Raw genomic sequence first — 18,854 nt, forward strand, 5'->3', positions numbered from 1 at the left:
GTGGGGTGGGGAGATTGAATTAGGAAACTTACTAGGTTTATTACTAGGGCGACGACTAACGGAAAATCAGAAGCTCGCGAGATTTACCGCTGACGCACACGAACCGATCTCTCCTACGTTGTAGATTGAATTCCCCGTTTATGGAGAAATATCGTGGATATTTTATTTTATTCCGCTGCTCTATACGATCGTAACAAGTACGAAAATAAATTTATCCGACATATCCAACGAGGTTTAACAAACATCTATTCAAAGAACATTTATTCGCTTCAAACAGATTCGGCGAATAATCTTAACTATAAGATTAATGTTATTACGAATATACAATGACGGATAAAAGAAAGATTGATGCATTACGAACATGAGTAACTGGCGTGTTAAAAATTGTTTACCATACCGTGGTTATTTATTTGTTGCTCTTATTAAATATAAATGCATCTTGTAAAATTATAGTGTCTTTTTATACTTCTTATTCCATAAACTTTCTTCTATTGCTACTGTATTTTGAGGTTAGGATTCAACAACCTTTTTAGTTTATGCTAGCACAAGAAATCTATATTACAAACGTTATTATTAGACTATCTATATTCAAAATAGAATGTATTTGATCATACTCGAATAATTATACGCAATCATTCAGTTAATATTTTAATATATTGTTTCTTAGGGCCCCCGACTATTTGTTCAAAATGAATAAGAAGAGGAAATAGATGAAACAAGCGTTCGTACGATCGCGACGAATTGCCCAGGAAACCGAATCGCTCGCTGGAATTGCACGTTCGTTCGTTGCATCCTGCTCTGCATCCTTCACGCGTCACAGCGATTCGTTTTTTCGCTTTCTGCGTCGTTGCATTCTCGTGGACGATCCGACGGTCTGCCATGCGTGTGCGTCAATGAACACACGTGTGACCTCCGGACGATTCTTTTCCGGCATTGCCTCCTGGAGATTTTGCTACGATCAGACTTTCTTGCAGTTTACAATTTTATTCCCTGATGAGCAGGCAAAAGAGCATAAGCGAAGTTATGGTCATAGCGGCTAATATATTCTACATTACTGTTTTTTAGTTTATTCGAATTATTATTGGAAGATGCCTTAACCCTGCATCTGCTGTATTTGTGGGCAATTTTTCATTCTTTTCGTATCTTTGTTGAAATTTTAGCACTCAAAGACTCAAAGACGTTCACTTCTTTCGTACGTCATTTTAGGCGTTCACGTCTTCTAGACGCAAAGAATTATACGTAATTTTATTTTGAACTTCTTTTTTGAAGGTCTTCGGTTATCGCTAGGTGGCAGGTAATGACAAAATCCGCAATTACTTAGTTGCCAACCCAATATATGGAATGGTATTTTTAGTACGTATCGAGTTCCATTTCATTTGTATGTCAAGCGGTTAAAACAATCAAAGTAATGCTTAACAATATTCTAGAAACTTGGAAGAGCATTCAAGAATTTTTTGGGATTTCTTAAAACACGGAGACTGACTAGAAGAGACTGCATGGAATAAAAGACCCAGTGTGTAGACAACAGTAAAAGTAAAGTTGCAGGCGGAGGGTTAATTGTCACAAACATTGTTTGGTCAAATAAATATAAGTCAAGCTAGGATTGATATAAGAGCCAACGTTTTTAAAAAAAGAAGAAGGTTTCTGAATCGAGTATGATGTACATATATATAGTCTTGTGTAAATGCAATAGGACGAGGCATACAGTGAAGGACAGAAAAAAGCTTAAGGGATAAGCGGTACGAAAAAACAGCATAATTTTGGAAAGCAGAGTTACAATCGATAAGGACAATTAGATTATAAATAAATATAATACACATAACTGTCTTTAACGTGACAAAAATGTTTAACTTAGTACAACAAAGGTACCAATAATGTAGTGTATGTAATTATTATACATAAATATGAATGTTAAACTTTCTTCTTGTCTGCCACTGTATGTTACCAATTTTTACGTTCAAAATCTAACACCTTATCTTAAACTGCATTTTAAATGTTATAGGTGCTTCTCTACAGAGCTAGTAATTCTTATACTCCTTCGTCCATCTATCAGATGCGTACATATTTGAATCTAGCGTGGCTTCCAAGGTGAAATATATATAAATTCGCATGGAAGTGTTAACCGCGATGACTGTACAGAATTTTCCTGTGATTTCGTATCCTGAGTTTTCATCGTCACTAGAACTCTAAACTACTTTGTGATGCCACTGTTCTTCGTCTTTCCAGGCGCGCGCGATTCAGGTCAATCGACGTTCACCCCGCGAAAACGCCTTAAAAGTTTGCGGAAGAAATAGGAGGAAAAATGATGGGGTCCGCGGTAAATCCTTCGAATCTGGGGCGAAGCATATTGTCGCCAAGATGGTGCGATTCCGTTACGCAATTTTTAACCGGCAACAACAGCAGAAAATTCTAAGGAAGATTTATTTATGAAGCACGTCCGAAACTGGGCCATTGATCTTTCTCGTGGAAAAACGAAATCACTAGAAAATATAAAACAGATTTATTATTCCGAGTTTACGGTTTTCTTCCACTTAGAGTTAGACTAATCGGGTTACTTTAACTGGTATTCCTCTGCTTTCCTGGTTTCTTTTCGCTTCTACTCCGCTATGAGATACATAATGCATCGGGTTATTAACTGTTATGCTAATATATCTTCTTATTTCTATCGTGGATCTATATATCTAAATATGCTATCTAAATATGCTATAATTTTCAATACATAGGTCGTAAGTGTTTAATAAGTTTGCTTGTCTTTCGATTATACATTCCATATATATATGGAATTATATTCCACTTATGTTAGCTGCAGTGTTAGCTATAACAGAAGTTTTTGTATCATCTACTGATGATAGACTTCTGTGATTTCGATCTGAATGGGGATTATTGGAATATCTATTGCACAATTAACAGTAATCGGCTCAGTGATAAATAATAGATGACGAATTACTTAGTAAAGAGCACGACTAACTATTTGCTCTACGTTGTATTGAATAGTGGAGAACGCTTAACGAAACATATTTCATATCCATGGACTGTACATTTTATTTTAGAAATTCTTATATTGTTAAAACTCGAGGAGAATGTCTACATATGTGTAAGCACCTTAGATATGTGGCGGATCGGTATCAATAGGACGCCGACAGGTCGAGCCGCGGGTACCAACCGCCAACACTAGAGGGCTACGACGACAACGAGTCTGTCTGTCTAACTCGCTAGCGGTCGAATATACGAGCGATTGATACAAATACCGCACCTAGCGAGATTCCCTCTACGTCTAAGGCAGGGCTACCGGGCATAGCCTTATTGACGAGTCCACCGGTAGTCCCGGGACGAAACGCGCACTCTCTCTCTCTCTTTTCATCCGCCACAGATACATTTCATCAAACGCTAAAGAAATCATTGCAAAACAATGCTTTCTTAAAAAAATATCTCAATTTAATTTTCTGAGAAACGAAATCTCATATAGGAAACATAGTTGCATGTTCTGAACTTATTGTTCCACGTCAGAATCATCCTCTTTTCTGCTGGACTTTTGGTTGCGAGATTTGGACGAGTTTCACAGTCAGAATAAAGGAAATCGACACAGTCAGAAATGAATGGATGGAACCACGAAGTAAAGCATCCAGTGCATTCTGCAAAGCTCTTGTTCCATGAATCCTCCTGACTTCCTTCTTTTTTTTTCGGAATACCACGTGGTTGCGTTTGCTACCGGGACAATCGACGACCCCATTGTGACCGAGGAAGAGCAGAAGGGAAAAAAGCAGAAGAAAATATCGGTTTTTCCACCACTGGCACAGTCGCTGCGCTCGCGTTTCGCGGTTCTTCGTCTTTGTCAGGCAAGTTTTCCCCGAGGCGGACAGAAAATTCCTCAAGTGCATTTGGAATCGAGAAGAACGAGAGATTTAATCGGAGAAAAATTATCAGTAGCAGTAAAGGCCCCTATACGCGTTGAAACATGTTGCGATGTATGCGTCGACACTTAGGTTTCATGATACATTATACGTGTTACAGTGTATGTAGTTCGGTATCGGCAACTTGCAGTGGCATAATATACGTATTTATTAAGTTCAGCCGGTCGGCCTTGAAATGGACTTGGCTACGTTGCTCCTTATGTCACTCATACTACATTCTTCCAAGATTCTTCACCAAAAAAAGATCTAAAAAACCGATAACTCTTTTTTGAAGGATGTACAAACGAAGGATATCTGGTTGGACAAACGTGGACAAACAAATGTGGCTGTTTGGTTTATCGTAGAAATTCGCATCTGGGGTTGTCAACTTCATTCAGCTCACAATCTCATCTCCGCGTAAAACGGGCCTTAGAGGGACATTGTCCGATAGACGTTGAAAAGACGATTCAGATCGTACACACGTAAATATTGCTCATAATCACTCGATACATCCATTCTTAGCTCTTTTAATAACGTAGAATTAGAGAATACATTCTTGTCGATTAACCATACTTTTGTTCGTTTCTTTTTAGCTTTTGATTTTCTTATCTAGTATCTAGTGGAAGACTGCACAACAGTAGAAGGAATGAACGCAGGTGTGCAAAAGGTTCTAAGGGATGAATGATGAGAATGGGTGGAGAAATGATTAAGGAAGATGGAAAGAATAAGAGAAAATATGATGGAAGAAATACCAAAGATTAGAAGGTACAATAAGTAGACTGTTAACAATAGAGGCGGCTTGTGGAAACAATAGTTTTAGAATAGGAAGAACATCTAGCATAGATTCTTTCGTATGTGTAACTAGATGAAGGATAAAGGAATAAGGATAAGGATAGGATTAAGGAATCAGCGTGTGGTTAGAAAAATTGTAATCAAATTTTGTTCAAATAACCGGTTTCAAAATTTTACTTAAAATTCTATATTCATTGTTATTTCTTTTGTTCATCCAACTTTATGTAAATTCGTATATTAGCAAAAATTGAGAAATTGATTAATCAGATAATATAAGAATTTACATAAAGTTAGATGAACAAAAGAAATAACAATGAATGTGCAGTTTTAAATTAAATTTTGAAACCGGTCATTTGACAGGGCCTGGTAAGGTTAGTGTCAATGAAATTACGTTTTTCCATTTCTTTTTTAATTTGCCACAGTCATTATGGAACAGCAGAAATTCATTTCATCTTGTAGTATGCGAATACTCAATACAATTCCTCGTTTTCCACCATGGAGCCGACATAATTGCAAACCGCCCCTTTCTTCCTTTTTTCCCTACTTGAAGGGATGGAAGATAATTGTTATCGCGGTCAAGCTACACAGGCTGCATTGAAATTTTTTAGAAAAAAAAAAAAAAAAAGAAAACACAGAAAGGAACGAGAAACTAATTGTGCAGTCGAGCTTTTTAATATTACAGTACAAGCTGGCAGAAGTTAAATCATTTTTTAAAGTAGGAACTTCATTGAAGCTTCAGAGTGGTTTGGCTGTAAAGTTCGTTCGATAAAATGAAACCATTGGCTTGCTATTAATTATACGAATATATTTATTACGTAACCGTTTTACGTCGAAGATTCTCTTCTTTATATGTATAGTGGTCTTGAATATATATATAGTTGTTAATATATCTTACTGTATACATATATTATACTGGATGAATCAATAAGAAGTACTATCTAAAATAACTCGTTAGCTATCTGTTTCATCGACGAACGTCTTAAATGAATTACGTTGCATTTCAAGAGACTTGGATGGATGCTATTTTATTTTCCAATATCTTATCTCTTCTGATATATCAACATTGAGTCTTTTAAACGACATCATATATTTTTCATAACATTAGACTATTATAAGAATATTATTAGAATATTATGAGATTTGTTCGCTGCTTGTCGTAGTTGATTTCTCGTAGGCTTCTATTTGTACTCTGTGACTCACAAAACGATACTGCATTTAGATTTCGTTTTAGCTATAGAGAACTCATTGTGGAGGCAGTATATTCTTGAAAAGTATTTCTTGAGAGTTTCCGACAAGACTCCGTTGTGTTTATGCGTTACCTGACATGCATTCTGTCAGATTATTCAAGCGCTTACGACCAAGCCAAACACATACCGCATTTAAATGTATGCAACCATAGGTGGTTAGATCTTGCTTGAGTTCAGAGCTAAGGCCCCAGGCAGACAACTTTAGAAAAAGATGTAAATTTATCGACCGGTCAAATGATCGGCCGCGATAAATAAGCCAGGCTAGGGATTTTTCTTCATAAAAGAAGGAAGCGAAGAAGAAAGTTGAGAAATTGATTAATCAGATAATATAAGAATATATATAAAGTTGAACAATAGAAATAACAATGAATGTATAATTTTAAATTAACCTTTGAAACCGGGCCTCGTAAGGTTAGTGTTAGAGGGTTCGCAAAGATGAATTGGAATGTAACCGCTTACAGGATCGTCCGTAAATGGATAGATTGAGGTTAGAAATTGGGATTAGATCGTGCAATGCTGGTATATATATATTTCGTTGGACAGAAACAAATGGTACTTTTCTTTTTAGCAGCGTTCCTTCGATAAAACGGGGGTAATTGTTTCTTTGATAAAACTCGACGGGGAAGCGAGAAACGAGTAAATATCTCTGTTGTGTCTAAACCATACGGTAAAGCCTTGGCAAAGGCTTTCTTAGAGAGATAGCTAGGAACAAGTGGAGGACGCGGAAGATTCGTGTACCGTCACTTTGCCATTCTTCTCCGACTTAGAGCAGTTAAATAATTTAAAAAAGAAATTAATTATTAATCAATTGCCTTAAACCTAATTTAATCTTAAACCACAAATGTAAAAGGACCCATAATCTACAATGCATTAGAGTAATATACAGGGCAATACGAAGACGATTTTCTCGAAAACGAAGTCTCAAATGAAAAAAATTTTTTTCCATATTTTCGACTTATTTTCTCATGTCACCCCCTCCAGGTTGTACCATCAATACTGAGACACTCTGTATACAAATATTGACCCTCTATGTAATGATTGACCGTTTACATAAGAAAGTATGGAGTATAATATAATGCTTTTCATATGCAATAAAATTTATTTTATTATAATCTACATATTATATATATATGTAAATGAATCAGAAATAACATGCGGTATTCGATTTTATACGATCAATGTAATTTGATGCGAAAGTCATAACGCAGTAGGCTGTGATTTTTGCATGTTGTCAATTAATAGGAACTTGTAACAGGTCATATAATCACTGCATACGTATAAAATATCATCCAAGCTTTGCATCCAAGCTATTTGCAAAATAGCATCCAAGCAAAAGAAGTTATTTCACTCAAAAGTGTCTATATCTTTAAATTATTACCTATATCTTTTCTTGCGAAAAGATTATATTATTATCTGTGTACATAGTAGCAGTAAGAATAAGAAAATATAGAAATAAGAATTGTACTGTTACTACTACTGTGTACATAGATAATAATATTATCTTTTTCGTTGTTCTTATAAGAAAAGATATAGATATATTTAAAAATACGCAATAACATCCGACAAAACATGAACGTGGCTTTACAAAGATATTGCATATTCTTATAATTTATTCTAAATTTACATAATTATCCATGTACGTAATTTATACAATTTACGTTTATTTCTATTAATCTTCAATTAATTTCTATTATCAACAACTAGTTGGGACACCCTGTATACGATTGGTTACACTGTGAGAAGCTCCATATCAAAAGAAAAGACACGAAAAGTTCAGAGGGACACCCTATAGAAACCCGAGACTAGTTGTCACCCCAGCTGATTTCCCGAGCCCGTACAATCTAGCGTAATTCAAAAGTGGATGGCGACCCTTCGCCATTCGAGGGTGTACCATTCTCACCCCTGGGGGTGACATTGTTACGCGGACTGGTGCATGCGAGTCTCGAGAATGCAGAATCCATCCTAATATTTCACGCAGTCTGCTGCAGACTGCATCTCCCTTTCTATACAGGGTGTTTCGAAATTTTAGATTTTGAACAATGATTAGTCGACGCATTTGTAATTCTTCGGGCTTCTATTGTGTTTTTCATAGTAAAATGTTGCACTAGCTTCCGACGTTTCGCTTCTTCCTCGCTTCTTCGAGTTTGCCCTGTCTGTTCGCACTCAAATATGTACAATATTCATTTTGTGTAAAACTCTAATGCTGAATGTATTGGAAATACTAGTTTGTAGAATTTATACTTAGAAGGCAAAGTTAATATTTACTTAAGGTATTAAGGTATTGAGTTAAGTAATTAGTAAGATAAGAGTTTGGAATGTACGATATAGATGTAAATTTGTAAGCAACCCTAGGAAAGACAAGCGTTATAGTAAATAGTAAAATAGAAGGTAAAAAATATATTTAGAATGTAAAACAAATCTTGGAGATTTGTTTCCTCCTTGAGGGATCTACAAATGAAATCTTCAATATTTGTTCTCCTTTCTAAATATGTTATATACCTTTTAATATCTATAAATCTAGAATCTATCTAATCTAATCTAATCTATAAATATAGAAGGTAAAACAAATCTTGGAGATTTGATTTCTTTGCAAAGGATCTTCAAATGAAATCTCCAAGACTTGTTTTAGCTTGTATATATATTATATATTTTATAAATATGGGAGGTAAAGCAAATGCTGAAGATTTATTTCCTTCATAAAGGATCTTCAAATCGAGTCTTCAAGATTTCTTTCACCTTCTAGATATAAACTCTAAATATTTCGTACACGCAAGAGTTTTATACAAAATGCATGTCCATATTTTTAGTTAATAGGTGATTAATTCATAGCGTGAAAATGATGTAGCTTTATCTGATTCAGATATTTTTCAGTAATAATTAAACCTAAAATGAGTTAAAAATATTCCATTAGAATGTTAAGTATTTATTATATAGCACATTTCTATTATGTATTCTAGTTATGTATATTACTGTATACGTTATATTGCTGATTAGATATCTTCTATCTCTTGACAGTGTTATTCTACAGAATATGTCAGGTAAAAACCTCAAATCTGGGAAATAATAGCGTGGAAAAGTAGCGATGTTCTTGGAACTTGTAAGTAAGAAGGGAGGGTAAATGTTGATATCCACGTCGACGACACCATGGGAGTGGTGCAGGTGCACATATACTATGTATCTTGCAACAGATTGGATAATGGGCTTCTTAACAACGTAACGGAACGCGGTGTGTGCAGTGTTAACAGAATGACAGTGAAAAAGAGCGAAAGAAAGAAAGAGAGAGAGAGAGAGAGGGAGGGAGAGACATGCGAAAGGTTTCACGATGAGAAGAGATAGAACTGTGTTGTGTGTGTATGTTAACGACACACATTGAACGGATTGAAAGAGCAGACTGGATTTAAGTGTCGTTTCCAACGAGCTGATCCTGTTTGGAAGAACCCAAAGACATCGTCGAGACACTCTTTCTTGGTAATAGTGAAATCACTGTTATATGCATGTACCATGTTACGTGTACTATGAAGGCCTGTTATTTAACTCCTCCGCGATGCAAATGAGCGTTTAGATTCCCCAGAGGCTTTCTTAACCCTCTCTTCATCCATTCTCCACTCTTTATTCTTCTCCCTTGGAATAAAAGTATGCTGTTTTAGAAATATTACGAGACATACAAGTATAAAGAGTTTGTGTCAGATAGATCTTTCATTTTATATCACTCTAAGATCTACACCGTATCTGCAAGAATTTTGTCTAATACATGTTGATTATAGTAATATTGTATTCCTGTATTAATGCAGCCTGATAGCCTAGAGACTGGACCTGGCTTTACATGTTTTGTAGACATAAAACAAAATGTTAAACTACATTTACAGATAGCTACAATAGTACATATCGGTCATATATTGGGCTATAAAAATTATACAGTTTTAATCTTATTCAGATTTTATCTTTCTTTTTTTTTAAATAGGAATATTATTGTATTAATTTCATTTTAAGGTACAATACAAATATACAGTTTAATTCAATACAGTGTGGACAATATATAACTAACTTATTATCATTGTCAGTAGCTTTGAAACAAAATACAAAACAGCAGTCCTTTTAATGTAAATCGTTTATTAAGATAATAGTGTCCGGATATATATGGCCAGAAGTTATCTCTAGCAATTTCTGAAACTGCAGGATCAAGGCAGACCTAGGCGTTATCTATGATCCATATCGATGTAATTCAATCTGGTATCGAATGACCAAAGTAAGAAAATATATTTCTCTTATTCTTTATTATATCGTTACGAGATGTAACAAGTTCTAGTCGAATTATCCAGACTCGTACGATCGAAATAATACCAAACACAAGTATACATTTTCGAACAACAATTCTTAATTAAACTAAAGAAATATGTAATATGTGGCTAGAAGTAAGAAATGACCTGACTACTTTTCACTCTTATCTTTGATGTATCCATGGCAATGTGAACAAGGAGTCGAATAACAATGAATGGATTAACAATTGAAAAGGCTGCAATTAACATATTAAAGAGACAGCTCCACTTTACGATAATTTGAGTAAAACAGTTCAAACGAACTGGAGATCAATTAAAATCGAATCACTTATTGAAACTATAAGTTGATGCTATAAATTTAAACTAGAAATTCATAGTCAACTGATGGTAATAAACTTTTGTACTTTTGAATATAAATCATATATCTTTCTCTCTCTGTAATGAATGACGAAGGATGGAATATTCGAATTGCGTGGAAGATGAAGAAAGATCGTGGAACAAAATCGCACCCACGTAATTCAATAAATGTTGATCGAATGGAAATATAAATCAGAACGAACTTTCCGACCGACCTTTTGAATCTTTTCAATCGCTCCAAAAATACGCGGCAATTCAGGTTGTACGCTTGTCAAATTCGGTCGTCACCGTGATACTTCGTATAATTTCGTATTTCACGAGCTTCTCCTCTCGTTGCAGTATCGCAACGAACAGTGTTGCCAGCGTTCGTAAAATTTTTACTCGTGAAACATATACGAATTTAAATGAACCCGATCCTTCCGCGTTCCGCTAGATCGTTTCGAATTAAGCGAGCGTTTCCGCGGAAACCCGTTATCATGTTACGGACACGAAAAATCCACTGACCAGGAAATACAAGTCGAGCAACGGTGGTAGAGTCGTGCATCATCGAATTTGAATAAACTCGATCCTTCCGCGTTGCGTTCATGTTGGTCGCAGCGGTCCTCGCAATTTGCACGCGAACGCATCGATTCTGTCCGCCTACACGCACGCGTTTTCATCCGCACATGCGCAATGTATATCCTTTTTTTATCTTATCTGTGTGCCGTGATGAAATCGTGAAATCGGTTAAAAATCGATTTACGATTTTATAGTTTCATACGACTGGTTAAGCGATTTGTAAAAATTAGAAGATTTTACCGTAATTTGGTTGATTCATAGAACGTTGCGAATTGTTTCGATGGTATTGCTATGGATTATACGAGGCACACAAACCATATAAATGGAATTATTATCTTTTGAATTGAACTTTTTGTAATATTTTACAGTGGCTTAATATGTTCCAAATTGAAATTTTTGAAATGTTTTAGATCCAACTAACGTCTGTTAGATTTTAATTTTTCAAACGTTTCCGATCACGTTAATATCTTTTAAACGTAAATTTTTGAAACCTTTTAGATCGGATTAGTATTCATAGGATTTAAATTCAAAAGAGTACAGTTGATTCACAGTGCAAGACAAATAAAAATACACATAACAACTATAAATCCAGTCTTTTTTCATGACCAGGGAGACTGAAAAATAAATTATTATTATTATTATTATTATTATCTTGTAGATTTAAATTTCTTAAACGATTTAGATCTAAATTAAAATTTTGAATCGTCTCGTAGCAACGCGAGAAATTCGCTGGATAGTTAAAGTCATCGAACTCGGCCGTTTATGAGCGTTTGAAACGACTTGCATTCACGTAAAAGATCAAAATTACCTACTGAACAACTCTATAAGACGTACGTGTTTTATATTTCTTGAGATTTGCTCGGATCTGCAGAAGTCTATTTATTCCGGGACACCGTGTATAGTATAGCTATGTTTCCATACATGCGTATCATTTGTTTCAGTCTATATTAAAAGATACTGATAGAATAGAAATTCCCTCGTTACATTATAAAACATACAGCTTTCTTTTCGAAATCAATTACGAACCACCAAGGTGTATGAAATAGAAGAAACATCGCTTTTTAATAGAAGCAAATATATCGATTTCCCAGAGGGGAATCCCTTTTTGCTTTCGTTGGATACGGCGGCTTGCTTACACCACCCCTGGGGATATGTTCGAGGGTCGATACGACGGAATCGAGTTTAGGCACGCATACTCAAACACGTTCTCTGGTACTTGCTGGAGAAAAAGCGTGTGAACAGGTTTTGCAGGAAGCTTTTCGATAGACTTTGAAACACTTTGCAAGTAAGTCTTTTTTTGGATATCCAATCGATTGGGACGAAAGTGCTCTTCCTTCGTTTTAATATCGATGTTACGCCACGAGGCTTACCACAGGCTGTATTTTTTAATCGTCGCTCGCGGTCCTACAACGTCGCAGGCAAACCGTCTTATCTGACCGCCGGATCATATATAATATATCGACGAGAGCATAGTTGTCGCCAAGCAGCGAGCTCTAGAAACGTCGATTTTTGACCGTTACGTTTTTCACACTAGAAGGGGCATACGTGATCATAGGCGCGAGCGGTGGCGTGACCCGAGCATAGTGGGGGTCGTCTTCCAAATGAGACAAAGGAATAATCGAAGGGCGTTCAGTTCCTTCCGACGAGTCAAACGTGACACTTCGACAAATCTGACGAGCAAACGAATTTATCTAGAGATATCGCAAAGTCGAGTCAAATTTCTGTAACATCTTCATCATATTATTGTAAAATATATTGTTCTATGTTAACCTGTTAATACAGTGTTACATTACCTGTTATGTTAACCTGTTAATACAGTGTTACATTCATTAAACCACCTCTGTTATCCTAACCGAAACAGGGGAACGACTATTTCGCGGCGTCGATTAACATAATCGTAGCGAGAATTTACGCCTCTCGCTGACGCGTTCTCCTAGCGACCGCGTCTCTTCGCGAACGGTCGTAACAATTGAATTTTTATTCCATTTCTAACACGCTCGCCCAAGCCTATTTAACATTATATCTAATTTAAAATACATTTTCTCATAAAATTAATAACGGTAGATAATTGCGTGTCTTTCGTTGGATGTAATTTAAGTTTATCAGGTGTATAGAAAAATTGACTGAATTACGAGAGGAGAAAAGATTCTCGTTAGTAATCTTTCTTTGTTTCTTAATCTGAGCAAACTTGTTCCTTAATTTATGCCAAATGTAATAATCAGATAGCATGAAATTTATTTGTGAAATTCCATTTTCTCTTATTAGCAAATTTGTTAGCCTCGTGCAACAGCATTTATCAGCGTGTTGTAAATTACAATTTTTATTTTGTAAAATTCTACTAACGATTTATTAATTGTCAATGACGGAAAGAGGCTGAATTCGTACGAATGTTCATTGTCGTTAGCTACTATCCATGTCTATCGTCCGATACGGTAGACCGCAGATAAAAAAGCAAATTGGCTAAAGAATCTGAGTACCGAGGTCGTACATTTTTCTCTCAGCATCCAGATATCTTTTCACGCGTCGGTCTCGTTCTCCTTGGACGTTTCAATTACGTCATCTTTGACACAGGAATGAATTGAACGACTTAAATCTTCTAATAGGACACTATTTATTCCATTATGAAAAGTATCAGGTCAGAAATTTCGTAATACTTCCGCCTTACGGTTACGATTTCCAATTTTTCATCCTCTTCTCGTGGAATTTCTCTCCAAAGTTATTTCGATTATTAATGGGTAAAATATCGTTTAGCAAAATACAACTTCTAGTTCAAGTTACCAACGACTAATATCAAATTCGAACAGGGTTCTCTCTTCGGATCTACTTAATATCTTTAACAATACGACGAATGTTTAATTCAATTTCTTTTATTATTACATTTCTTCGTACGTATTATATAAACCTGCATAAAAATCCGCCATCTATTTATCATCATTAGCTCTGCGATGTAGAGTGTGCATGAAAATCCACCGTTTATACCTACGATTATTACCCTCGAACAATTATAAGAAAGCTTCCCGGAACCGGAAATATCTGCCTCGCAATCGATGTCGACTTCGGTTTCCATTGCAAGCTCATAATGCATCGATAAAGTCTCTCGTTTTTCATGCTTTTTAATAAGTCTGATAACAAGTCCCTTTCGACCGATGCAAATTGAATAGACATTGGCTAAAAACCGATAGATCGATCGAACCGAGTCTACCAACGTACCTGATGCAACCTGAATCGTAAAAAAAAAAAAAGAAAGAGAGGAGAGAGGAAAAATTACGGTTGCATCAGGTTTGCCCGATACGGGGCATTGTTGCGTGTTTCGCTTTTATTAAAAACCCTCCTCGGGGATAACCGAACGTATCCAGGTTGTATAGGCCTTGTTCCTTTGGTAAAGTCGAGTATAATCGGCGTCGATAACGAGCCACCCGGTGCTCCAGATAGAGCCGAATCGTTATTGGAAATATCCAGGGCTTTCTTCCATCGTTGCATATCCTCTCAAGTGTGACCCGTATTTCACGGAAGAGGATCCCTCGCATTCCTCTTCCTCTTCCGTTTCTCTTCCGTGTCTTCGCCCTTTGCAGGCTCGTGTACAAGGTCGGAAATGCTCTTTCCTTTGTTCGATTGAATTTTCTGCTTTGACATGCAAAGGATAAAGCAGTTTAGGGAAATTTAACTCTAGAATGACACTGGTCTATGTACTTTCATGCGTATGTAACACTGTGGCTAAGCTAAAACGAAGTGCGAATGTTCGAAACGTTATTGAACACTTTGGAAAAATTCTGTTTCTATCCTTCTTCTTCTGTGTTAAGTTAGATTGTTCGAGAACTTAACGCTGTTGAGTCCAATAAAATTTAAAATTATAACGTTGTATAATTAAAAAAAGGAAGAGAGGAGATTGATGGTCAAATTGCAGTGAAAAGGAAGTTTAGGTATTTTTTGATATTTGGTTGTTTTGATCAATTCTAAAAAAAAAAAAAAAAAAAAAAAAAAAATAAAAAAAGAAAAATATGACTAAACAAGAGATGAAAAGAAGAGATTCTGCGACAAACGAACTCGGTGGATACACGTAGCTTAGCCAGCTTCTAGAGAAAATCGTTCTCCTTTCTCGTAACCGACCTACATTTATGAAACAACCATCTCCTCTCGGCCCAAATTTCTCGTTGGTCCTCCAGTTTTCTCTTTGATTCTGCTTATAGCAGAAAATATTTTCCTCGACGTTTTCTAAAAAAATCCCCGTTAGACAACTAGGAATCCAGTACTAGAATTTATGATCAAAAAGAAGAGGCAAATTTTTTGGGAGAAGTTGGAACAGATATGTATGAAAATTTGAGGGATAGTAAAAATGAAATAAGAACATTTAATATTTATTATTCACTAAATTTTAAAAATATATATATGTTTGTTTATTTATATATTCAAATATTCATACATAATTATATACAGGGTGGTTGGTAACTGGTGGTACAAGCGGAAAGGGGGTGATTCTACGCAAAAAAAGAAGTCGAAAATATAGAATAAAAATTTTTCGTTTGAGGCTCTGTTTTCGAGAAAATCGACTTTGAATTTTCGCTCGGTACGCGTGCTCTTTGTCGCGTCTCGTTATAACGGATCTCACTGTAGATCGTTGTCTCGATGGAAAAATTAAAAAAAAATTGTTATTCTATATTTTCGGCTTCTTTTTTCGAATAGAATCACCCCCTTTCCGCTTGTACCACCAGTTGCCAACCACCCTGTATATAAAATTGGGAATCTTCAAATTCATCCAGAATTTCAAGTATTTAATATTCATTTACGGATATTTGAAGGTCAAAAACATTGAATATTTTAGATGTTAATCTAATTGCAAATATTTCAGAAATTTGTAATATTTGAAATTCACCAAATTCCAAATACTCTGTATACCTAAAATACCAAATACTTCGCCATTTATCTATCTTCGCCATTTGTAATATTTGAAATTCACCAAATTCCAAATACTCTGTATATCTGAAATACCAAATACTTCGCCATTTATCATATTTCGAATGTCCCATATTCGCCAAATTCCAAACACTCGATGCCCCCAAAGTGCCAAATATTTTGCATCCATCAAATTCCAAGTACTCGATATTCCCAAAATTTCGATTAATTCACATAACCAAATATTCGAATTCCCATCATTCAATTACTCAGATATAAATGCAAATCTATCATAGTTTCCCAATCTGATAAACGCGCAGGGTATGAATATCGAGATATGCTCCAACATTTTGGCGAACGTTTCGTCAGCTTGTCGGAGATTTATCGTCGATCGAATATTAAATACGTGGAACCGGCTTAGCAACAATGTACGTCGGCTACACGACTATACACAAAAGTAATGAGACGACTGAGGCAGCTCAGAATGGATGTACACAAGATACGTACACCCCTTTATGTATCGTCCACCAGTACAATGTACACGAGTCGTTGTATATATACCCTCGTGTGTTACGCCATGGTTCGTGTAACTTTACACGGCGTAACATTCGTCTCCGATTTAATGGAAAACAAAAGAACAACATGGATATTCCTGTTTGTCTGGAGAGCAAAAAAGTCGTGTTTAAAAGTAAAAAAGGTTATGATGTTCGCAAGAAAAGAACAAATAACTGGACTCAAGATACGTCATTACTTCAACATTAATAGGTTAGGACTAGGTTATATTAATTAAATGAATTTTACCATATATGAGCTTTTTAGAAGAATAATGGATTAATTTTTAATCTACTTATTTACCAATTTAATTAATTATTTACCAAACATATTAGCAATTTAATTTAAAGTATTTTAATTCGTTAATATTCAAATGATCTTTCCTGTGATAACCTTATTCTATTAATAATCTAGTAAATTGGGCTTTCTGGTAATAATCTAGTGATAATTTCTTTAAAAGTGTCTCAGTACATTGGAACATCTCTGTTATAGCGTATAAATATATTCAGAAATAATACAACAATAACGTGTAATAAGGAGTGATAAAATAAACGAGCAATTGATTATAAAATCGCCAAATTTTGTAAAATCTTTAATACTATGACAGGGATAGAACATTTTGAACAGAATAAGTGGGGAGGCAGTTTCTCCAAGATGATTGTAACTTTCACGACGAAGATTGCACGCCTCGTTGTCTGTTACGAATCTATGAATGGGCCCCATTCATTCCATTTGCATTTTTACTGGCCGATCGCATGCAGCTTGCTTCTGTTCTCGAATGCAACGCCACAACCTTAATCACGACTGTATCATATCGAATTAAAATAACTGAATTTTTATGTGAACTAATTAGACGATAATTTTTCTTGAAGATTCTGTTTGATGATTCCATTTAAAGATTTTATTTGAAGATATTTCGTAGAAGATTTATTCGTACTCTTTTCATCGATAATTTTTCATCTTTACATGAATTTTTTACACGATATGTTCCAAACGAATATCTCAATTTTTCTTATGGTCTTTGGGATGATAGAGAAATTTTCTTTTATTCAGAGAAAGGCAAAAGTAATGATTTGTATTTCTTTCTGTTGTACTAAACAACGAGTGGACGTTTACCCACATCATAATTTTAGCAATTATTTCTTTCTCCACTCGTAGGACTGGAAATATAGAAGGAAGTATATCTTCTTGAAAATACATAAAGAGAGTACAAAATAAAGAAGTAGAAAAAAGTTTAACCATTGAAATAGTAGAGTAGGTACGTTGTATGCAATGTTGGACATTATTGAATAAATTTGTTTGTTACATGAAAGTCCAAATGAAAAACAGGAATAAATTATTTGTTATTTGGACAAGCTTAAATACATTATTCAAGATAATGAAATTAACTGTTAGTTACAAGTACGATTGTATTTTTTATTTATTATATATGTTATTCTCTACATGTTACATTCATATTGCAGGTATATGACGGTTATTATCTGATTGCTTAAGCTGCAAATTGGAGATTCTGTCTTTTTCTTTAGGGGGTATTCGTGTGTCTGATTCTGAATCTTGTCGTAAATCTATCTCGGGACAGAAGTTGATAGAAGTCTCTTACTAAGTTATAATATGAATTTTCATGAAAGTCCGTAGTCCGATAAAGACGCTCTTCGTTGAAAATTTTGTCGTTTGAGAGATTCACACGTGTGACGTGACTTTTGGCCCATCCTATATAAATTAAAGATCCTATATAAATAAGAACAATATTCTATCCTCTCAGGTTTAAGAACAAAACGCTGTTTTCTTAGTTGTAATCGAAAATTATTCGTTTACAATCTTCTAAAAATACCTGCCATGTTTCATTCCCTGCTCCAGTTACCTTGAAGCAAACTTTTCCCTTCAAGTGTCCGTGATATACACGCGAAAATCAAGTGGCCCGGAAATAGTTCTCGCCATAGCACGAGGAGCCAATTACGAACCTGAATGAACACGAAGAACTTCGTTTATTGCTCCAGCCCTCTATCGATTTGATTTATTAATTCTTCTTTAAAGAAAAATTCGCGCTCCGTCTTAGAAAACGAAACTGACGCTCGTGTTCAAATTTCATACTATTTATATTTTGTCCATAATCGGTACGAGCCAATAATTGAAATTCTGCTGTATTTGAAATTGTATATCATACTATATCGTAATGCATATATTCATCGTATCGAGTATTATGTATTATATACAGGGTGGTTGGTATTATATACGCGAAAAAAGAAGTCGAAAATATAGAATAAAAATTTTTCGTTTGAGGCTTTGTTTTC

The 18,854-nt window shown here is 35.2% G+C and overlaps 1 protein-coding gene and 1 long non-coding RNA gene across 7 annotated transcripts in view; one reads left to right on the forward strand and one right to left on the reverse strand.

Moving 5' to 3' along the window:
* Positions 1–18,854, forward strand: part of LOC100747792 — a 43,147-nt gene that overhangs the window by 4,977 nt on the left and 19,316 nt on the right. The gene's annotated exons all lie outside the window — the stretch shown is intronic.
* Positions 17,959–18,854, reverse strand: part of LOC105681221 — a 7,859-nt gene continuing 6,963 nt past the window's right edge. For 4 of the 5 annotated variants that reach the window (XR_004462353.1, XR_002947140.1, XR_004462354.1 and 1 more), the window contains one exon: positions 17,959–18,524. This is a non-coding gene — a long non-coding RNA (uncharacterized LOC105681221). The remainder of the gene's footprint in view (positions 18,525–18,854) is intronic. The other variant, XR_004462352.1, reaches the window with a different exon arrangement.

The sequence above is a fragment of the Bombus impatiens genome, unplaced genomic scaffold (genome assembly GCF_000188095.3).
Source record: "Bombus impatiens unplaced genomic scaffold, BIMP_2.2 scf_0036, whole genome shotgun sequence".
NCBI lineage: Eukaryota > Metazoa > Arthropoda > Insecta > Hymenoptera > Apidae > Bombus > Bombus impatiens.